The sequence below is a fragment of the Babylonia areolata genome, chromosome 5 (genome assembly GCF_041734735.1).
Source record: "Babylonia areolata isolate BAREFJ2019XMU chromosome 5, ASM4173473v1, whole genome shotgun sequence".
In the NCBI taxonomy this organism is placed as follows: Eukaryota; Metazoa; Mollusca; class Gastropoda; order Neogastropoda; family Buccinidae; genus Babylonia; species Babylonia areolata.
In genome coordinates this window covers 49,595,294-49,602,930 of record NC_134880.1, presented here as the reverse complement: position 1 = coordinate 49,602,930, position 7,637 = coordinate 49,595,294, and the positions used below count along the sequence as shown (strand labels likewise).

Below are 7,637 nucleotides of genomic sequence, written 5' to 3'. Positions count from 1 at the left end.
TTCTTAAATTAGTGAGCAGTGCCAGTGCACACATATACATACACACGCCGCCGGTTCAATCAGATAACAAAAAGGTTGATAATGGCTTCCAACACAAATCCAGGAGATTCCGACGACAAGCGATCCAGGATTTCAGTCTCTCCGGCCGTCCAGTGACTATGCAAATTACATGATTGACGGCACTGAATCTCGCAGCAGCAGTCCTCCCCTATCCCTCATCCATGCCCCACCCCCCCTGCCTCACATCCCCACTCAGTGCCTCATGTCCTGATCACGTACGCCATGTGCGTGTGTGAGTGTGTGTGTGGTGTGTGTGTGTGTGTGTGTGTGTGTGTGTGTGTGTGTGTGTGTGGTGTGTGTGTGTGTGTGTGTGTGTGTGTGTGTGTGTGATCAACACACAAGTCTTAATTCTCTCTCTCACACGTCTCAACGACACCGGCAAGTCGAGACTTCAAAACCACAATTTCCGGTTGTTGTCTCCGAGTCTCACCCCATTAAAAGAGCATAACCATAGCCGGCGGATTTGCAACGGGAATGTGCTTTGTCGACAACATGCACACACGCGCATGCCGAACTCGCACGCACGCACACACAGACACAGACACACACGCACACACACACAGAGGGCCAGGGGAGGGGGTTGGAAAGGGTTGGGAAGGGGGTATGGGGGGGGGGGAGGGGAAGGGGCAGTGTTACTTGCTTTGAGAGGAAATGTATTTTATCGGGCCTCCAAAACGTCGTCCGATTGTCTTTTCGCGCCTTCCGCTCTGTTTCTTGTGCGTTGCCTAGAGTCCTGCCACCGAGCCAGAATGTGTGCCGATTACCACACACACACACACACACATGCACACGCACGCACGCACGCGCACACGTACACACACACACAAACAAACACACACACATTGTGACACACACACACACACACACACACACACACACACACCGGCTGTGACACACACACATATTGCAGACCTTAAAAGGGTCAATCCAGCACGTCATTGATAGCCTACACATTTATTTTAATTTGTGCAGGGTACATTGATGTTAGACACACAGAAAGAGAGAATAACACGCGCATGCACACATGGACACACACGTGCGGATGCACGCACGCAGTCCCCCCCCCCCCCCCCCCCCCCCCCCCCCCCAACATCCCCCCGGCCCCGACCCCCGGCCCCGACCCTCCCCACCCCCACCAGCCCCCACACACATTACTGACGCAGAACACACACACACACACACACACACACACACACACACACACACTTGCAGGCGCGCGTTGCGCGCTTTAATACGCTTTAACACCCTGGATCCCAGAAGGATTCACACCCATCAGTTCAAGAGCTCACTGTCCCAATCTGAATAATCCTCTGCTCAAACAAAACCAATGAAGATTGCCAACAAAATTGAACAAGGGACAGAACTATGAACTTTTTTTTCACAAGACGTTTTAACACGAGTTCTTTCCCTGTCCCTTGTGGAGCCGATAATCAGCAGGAGTTTGCGAGGAGGAAGCGGAGTTTGGAGGCGTTTGCATTTTAACGACGCATGAGCCAGTCGACGCCTTTATAATCCATTTCCCCGAATGTTCTATAATTCACTGGATTTTACAAATTCAATTTTTTCCTTTACTTTCTCATTAATTTCTCTGGTTCTGTCTGTCTCTGTCTGCCTGCCCGCCTGTCTGTCTGCCTGCTTGTCTTTTTTCCTGTCTGTCTGTATGTCTGTCTGTCTCACTCTCTCTCTCCGGGCTGTGAGCGTGTGTCAGAATATGAGTGTTGAACTTAGAAAAAAAAGAAAAAGAGTATTTGCATGCTTATTCAACTTCCCTCATTAAAAATCTCTCTGTCTCTCTCCCCCCCCCCACCCCCCTTGCAGGAATATAATGAAGCATTTATTAATGCATTTATATAAAGCCTTCAAAATAATTGATAAATAATGGAAACCTGCCGATTTGTGCGTGTGTGTGTGTGTGTGTGTGTGTGTGTGTGTGTGTGTGTGTGTGTGTGTGTGTGTGTGTGCCGTGTGTGTGTGTGTGTGTGTGTGTGTGTGTGTGCGCGCTTGCTTGCTTAGAGTTGATTTCATCAAGATTTTGCGCCTTATAAATATCTTTTTTTTTTTATAAATGTATTTATCTATTATTTGTTTATTTATTTTTCATTTTTTGTTATTTTATTATATTTTATTATTTTTTATTTAATTTATTTACTTTTTAAAATTTTTTCTCAAGCCCTGACTAAGCGCGTTGGGTTACGCTGCTGGTCAGGCATCTGCTTGGCAGATGTGGTGTAGCGTATATGGATTTGACCGAACGCAGTGACGCCTCCTTGAGCTACGTACTGATACTGATACTGATACTGCCGAGATCAACGGCGGTTCACGTGACAAGTGGTTTTACGACTCACACGGCTGTCGGTGTCCGACGCTGTGACAAGTTGCGACCGATATGACTTCTTATTGTTAAATTTCCTCATTTGTCATGCTGGAAGTCGTATTGATTATAACCGAAAACACCTTTCATCATGTATCTATATAAATTCAGATCAGTCAGTCAGTCGCTATCAGTATCAGTAGCTCAAGGAGGCATCACTGCATTCGGTCAAATCCATATACGCTACACCACATCTGCCAAGCAGATGCCTGACTAGCAGCGTAACTCAACGCGCTAACTCAGGCCTTGAGAAAAAAATCAATTTAAAAAAAAAAAAAAAGTAAAAGAAAAAAAAAAAAAAAAAAAAAAAAATAAAATAAATAAAGTAAAAAAAAGAAAATTAAAAAAAGAAAGAAAAGAAGTCAGTCAGCTGAGTAAATCAAGACATAGACACAAAAAGGACTGACACGGATAAATGAACCAGGTTCAGTCTCCAGTCAAGTTTATCTCCAAGCCTCTTGATGTTTCTGTTTCCGTTGATGCCCTCGTGACATCAAAATCATCTGCAGCTGAAGACCCACAAATGGATAAACTTCAAAGATCACATAACCTTCTACGGTTATCGGGACAGTTTCAGTAGCTCAAGGAGGCGTCACTGCGTTCGGACAAAACCATATACGCTACACCACATCTGCCAAGAAGATGCCTGACCAGCAGCGTAACCCAACGCGCTTAGTCAGGCCTCAGTTGAGAAAAAAAAAGAAAAAAAAAAGACTTAAAATAAATAAAAAATAAATTAAAAAAAAAAAAAGCTGGATAAATAAACACACTTGAGTGGAGTGGGTGAAATCGGAGAGAGAGAATATCACGCACATGCATGCATGGACACACACATGCGGACCAGATGCACGCACGCCCCCCCCCCCCCCCCCCCCCCCCCCCCCCTCCACACACACACACACACACACACACACACTACTGACGCAGAACTTATACACACACACACACACACACTTGCGGACCCAAGGACACAGAGGAGGCTTAGAACCCTGATCACAAGTGTAGACAAGATCAGCAGTCCAGCGTCTGACCGACTCTTTCGCGTCTCCTTCAACACACATCCAGTTTTTGGTCAAAGGGACATAATACACTATGAACAGTTTACGTCGTGAAAATTTCCCGTCTTACTTCCTCTTAGTTTTCGAAGTGCCACAGTAGTAGTCTCAAGGTAATATTGAAATAGTCTGTTCCGCATGCAGCGGCATTTTCTCAGTGGGCCAAATCCCATGTCCAGTCTTGAATAACTGCCGTTTCTATGTCACATTTCTTCCGCTGTTGTTGTGTTTAAGTGTCAAAATGAAGGCTATATGAGCGGAGGTGAAGGTTCCGTTACTTCATTGTCATCATTTATTTACTTATTCATTTATCTATCCATTCATTCATTTACTTATCTATCATTTACTGATTGATTGATCTGTCTATTTATTTTAAGTTTCTGGACTTATTTTCATACACCCCTTATTTATTTGCATGCATACGCAAGACGACAGGAAGCGTTAACGGCTAAACAGCAATGGTTTGGAGTCAGTTACCCACCTACACATTTGTTGTTTGCTGTCGTTGTCACCAGGTGGTGCCCACTGGTCTAATGATCTATTTTCAGATCAGTGGGTGGTGCCCTGTGTTTTTTTGTTTTTTTTTCCCTTCAATAGTTGCAACCGCATGTGTGTTTGTATTGGTGGTAAACGCAGATCTAAAGATAGAACTCTTTCAGATCAGTGGTGGCGAAGATTGAACACTTTTAGATCAGTGGTGGTATAAAGATAGAACTCTTTTAGATCAGTGGTGGTGAAGATAGAACTCTTTTAGATCTGTAGTGGTAAAGATAGAACTCTTTTAGATCTGTGGTGGTAAAGATAGAACACTTTTAGATCAGTGGTGGTAAAGACAGAACTATTTTACATCAGTGGTGGTAAAGGGCCCGACTGGGAAGCGAGTGTCCGCGGGTTGGAGTCCCACCATGTAGGGTATATACAGACCGCTGGCCACCCCCAGCCCCTATCAACTCTCCTTCACTAGACCTTGAGTGGTGGTCTGGGTCAGCACTACTCATTTGTATGACTGAGACCCAAAACGGAGGTCCCGCGTGCAGCCCTGCAATTGGCGCACGTAAAAGAGCCGGCCCACGGCAACAAAAAGGCTGTCCTTGGTTTAAAAAAAAAAAAAAAAAAAAAAAAAAAGAAAAGAAGAAGAAGAAAAAAAAGCAGAAACGGCCACTTTAATACTGAGATAGTAAAGACCTGATCTCAGCTCGGAATCAGACAACGTCTGTTGTCTTCCTGGTTGACTCACAATGACCAAGAGGGCCTCAGTCGTCAGTTCCTGCTTAACAGATAGAGTCCTCAGGCCGGGATGGTGATGCGAAGCACGAATCTATAACTTACATTTACGTTCGTGAATGCGAAGGTGGTGTGGGCAGTGTGGAGTCAGCAGGACTCTGATCATTGCATTGTCCCGGATTGATCTAGTGTCTCTGTTGGGGGAATGGGGGAGAGGGGCGGGAGGGAGAGGGGTTGTTTGGCATTGTGTTCTTTCTGCCCCACTTGTACCGCGTGCTTGCACCATCGCGGGCTTGGTGGACAGGGTGCGGCTGGCTCAGTCCCTTGCTCCATGCTCTGACATGAAAGGGGCGGCCATTGCGGCGTTAGAACCCCGGATCCAGCATGTAGCCCCCTCCTCCCTATCCAAGACCCGGTCTGTGCGTGACGAAGGGTCACACCCATCGAGCTCAATCGTCCCTTTCAGCTCAATGGTCACACCCTTTACGAGGTACGTGGCACCATAAACTGAGCAACTCGCGCCCTCAGACTGAACATAGCGGCGGATCTGGAGGAGTGAAGCTCGAAGAATAATCAGGGAGGAACATGCCCCCCCAAGAAGGCATGCATTGTGCACAGGCCCATCGAAGAATGGACATGCACAACCTAGCACTTGCTAAGTCATGTTCAAGCTGTGGATCAAATTAGTACGGGAGAAGGAAAACTGAGCGAAAACCATGAAAAATGCCAGCCCTCCTGCGATCCGACAGAAAGCCTATAGAGGGCTGAAGACTTGTATACCTGGCCAGCGTGCGCCCTCTAACAAACTAAGGTATTATGCATTGATCACGGTAGTGTAAACGCCACTTTAGAAAGAAGAGATAGAAAACTAAACACGCCAGTGACAGACAGAAAAAAGGAGACAAAAAACTTATATTCATGGCGCTGTTACTGTGGAAATACAATACAATACAATACAATACAGCACTACACATTGCTACACAACACCAACTATATAATACAATACACTACAAAGTCCACCTCTCGAGCTGTTGGCCACATCACATCTATGAGTGACCGTTATCTGTCAGTCTTATTTGTCAATCTCCCTCATAACTCTCTCCGGGGCCAAAGCTTAAATAACTGTTCAAATTCTCTCTGTCTCTGTCAGTCTGTGTCTGTCTGTCTGTCTCTCTCTCCGCGCGCGCGCGCGCGCGTGCGTGCGTGTGTGTGTGTGTGTGTGTGTGTTAATTAGGGGAGGGAAGTTCAGAGAGAATGTAAAAACTACTTGACCGCAATATGAAAAACAACAACAACAACAACCCTCCCCACACCCCTAACCTCCCCCCCCCCCCCCCCCAACAAAAACAACACACAAACACGCACGTGACAAATAAACATTAGTTCATCAATGATAGTGATTGAGCAAGGTTATTCCATCGGTGTTGTAGTGTAGTCGTCGTGGCCGAGTGGTTAAGGCGATGGACTAGAAATCCATTGGGATCTTCCCGCACAGGTTCGAATCCTGTCGGCGACGGTTTTTTTTTCTTTTTTATTTAAAGTAAATATATATTTTTTAAAGATTGAAAAAATGAATATATCAGTGACAGACAGATATCAACAGGATATATTTTCTTTCTTTTTTCTTCTAAATCTCCCCACTGATCATTCTCATCAATGTCCATTCAGTTCATCAGACATTTCCTCAGTGATTACACATTGATTGTCTGTTCAGAAAGATCGATAACAGACTATCGATCAGACTCTGATCCGGTGTGCAGAGACAGATTGATAAACCCATTGATCATACACTGATTGCGTGTAGAAATAGATTGATGTTTAAAAAAAATCTAATGACTATTGTTCATTGATTAACTGCAGGTTGTGTTTACAGACAGGTCAATGACAGGCTATGTATCACACATTGATTGATCGGACTGTCTGCTTATCAGTTGTATGTACGGACAGACACTGATCTGAAAAACAGATTTAGATCAGTGACAGACCGACCGATAACTGTCTATTGATCACTGACACAGATTATGTGTACAGACATACTAATAATAGTACAGACGTACCGATAACCGTCTATTGATCAGATAATGATTGCTGTTCAGACATACCGATAACTGTCCATTGATCAGATAATGATTGTTGTACAGACAAAACGATAACTGTCCATTGATCAGATAATGATTGTTGTACAGACATACCGATAACTTCGGTGACTATTCCCGGATAGATACTGACTGCGCGTACGAGACACATCGATAACTGTTCATTGATCATGCATTAACTGAGCGGTTTATAGACAGATCGATAACTGCCCATTGATCAGATACTCTGGATGTATACACAGGCGATCGCTGACCATTGATGAAGGAGAACTGAGAAAGAAAAAGAGCCGTAAATCTACGAGTTTTCGGGACAATTTCTGTTGTCAGTTAACTTTTATTTAAAGTTTAGATCATCACAGAAAACACGTAACGATCAGCGATCAATGCCTCCACAAAAATGTGGGTGCAGACAGATCTCAAAATCAAAATAATTCTTTTTTTAAGCGGAGCAAAACACACATTATAGTTATTATTATTATTATCATAGTTTATTGATCTAGAAAACGATAAATAAAAAGAAACGTCGCCGACAGGATTCGAACCTGTGCGGGAAGATCCCAATGGATTTCTAGTCCATCGCCTTAACCACTCGGCCACGACGACTGCTGTTAATAATAGTTTCTTTTTATTTATATATCATACTCACCAACAACACATTGCAAGAAAATCAAACTGAAAGCCTAATTCAAGTTTCTAGTTATCGCAGTTATCGTTTGTGGTACATTTGAAAGATTGAAACACAAGTATGAAGTATCTCACACTCCACTTGCAGAGTTCACAAAATTTTCACGATAAAAACAAAGTTCACGACAATCAGGAAAGTGCGACCAC

The 7,637-nt window shown here is 44.3% G+C and overlaps 2 non-coding genes across 2 annotated transcripts; one reads left to right on the top strand and one right to left on the bottom strand.

Moving 5' to 3' along the window:
* The first annotated feature begins 6,144 nt into the window (after window positions 1-6,144).
* Trnas-aga (transfer RNA serine (anticodon AGA)) lies at window positions 6,145-6,226 on the top strand. The gene has a single exon. It is a non-coding gene; the product is annotated as a tRNA-Ser (tRNA).
* Window positions 6,227-7,327: 1,101 nt separating this feature from the next.
* Window positions 7,328-7,409, bottom strand: Trnas-aga (transfer RNA serine (anticodon AGA)). Its single transcript has one exon. It is a non-coding gene; the product is annotated as a tRNA-Ser (tRNA).
* Window positions 7,410-7,637: the final 228 nt, after the last annotated feature.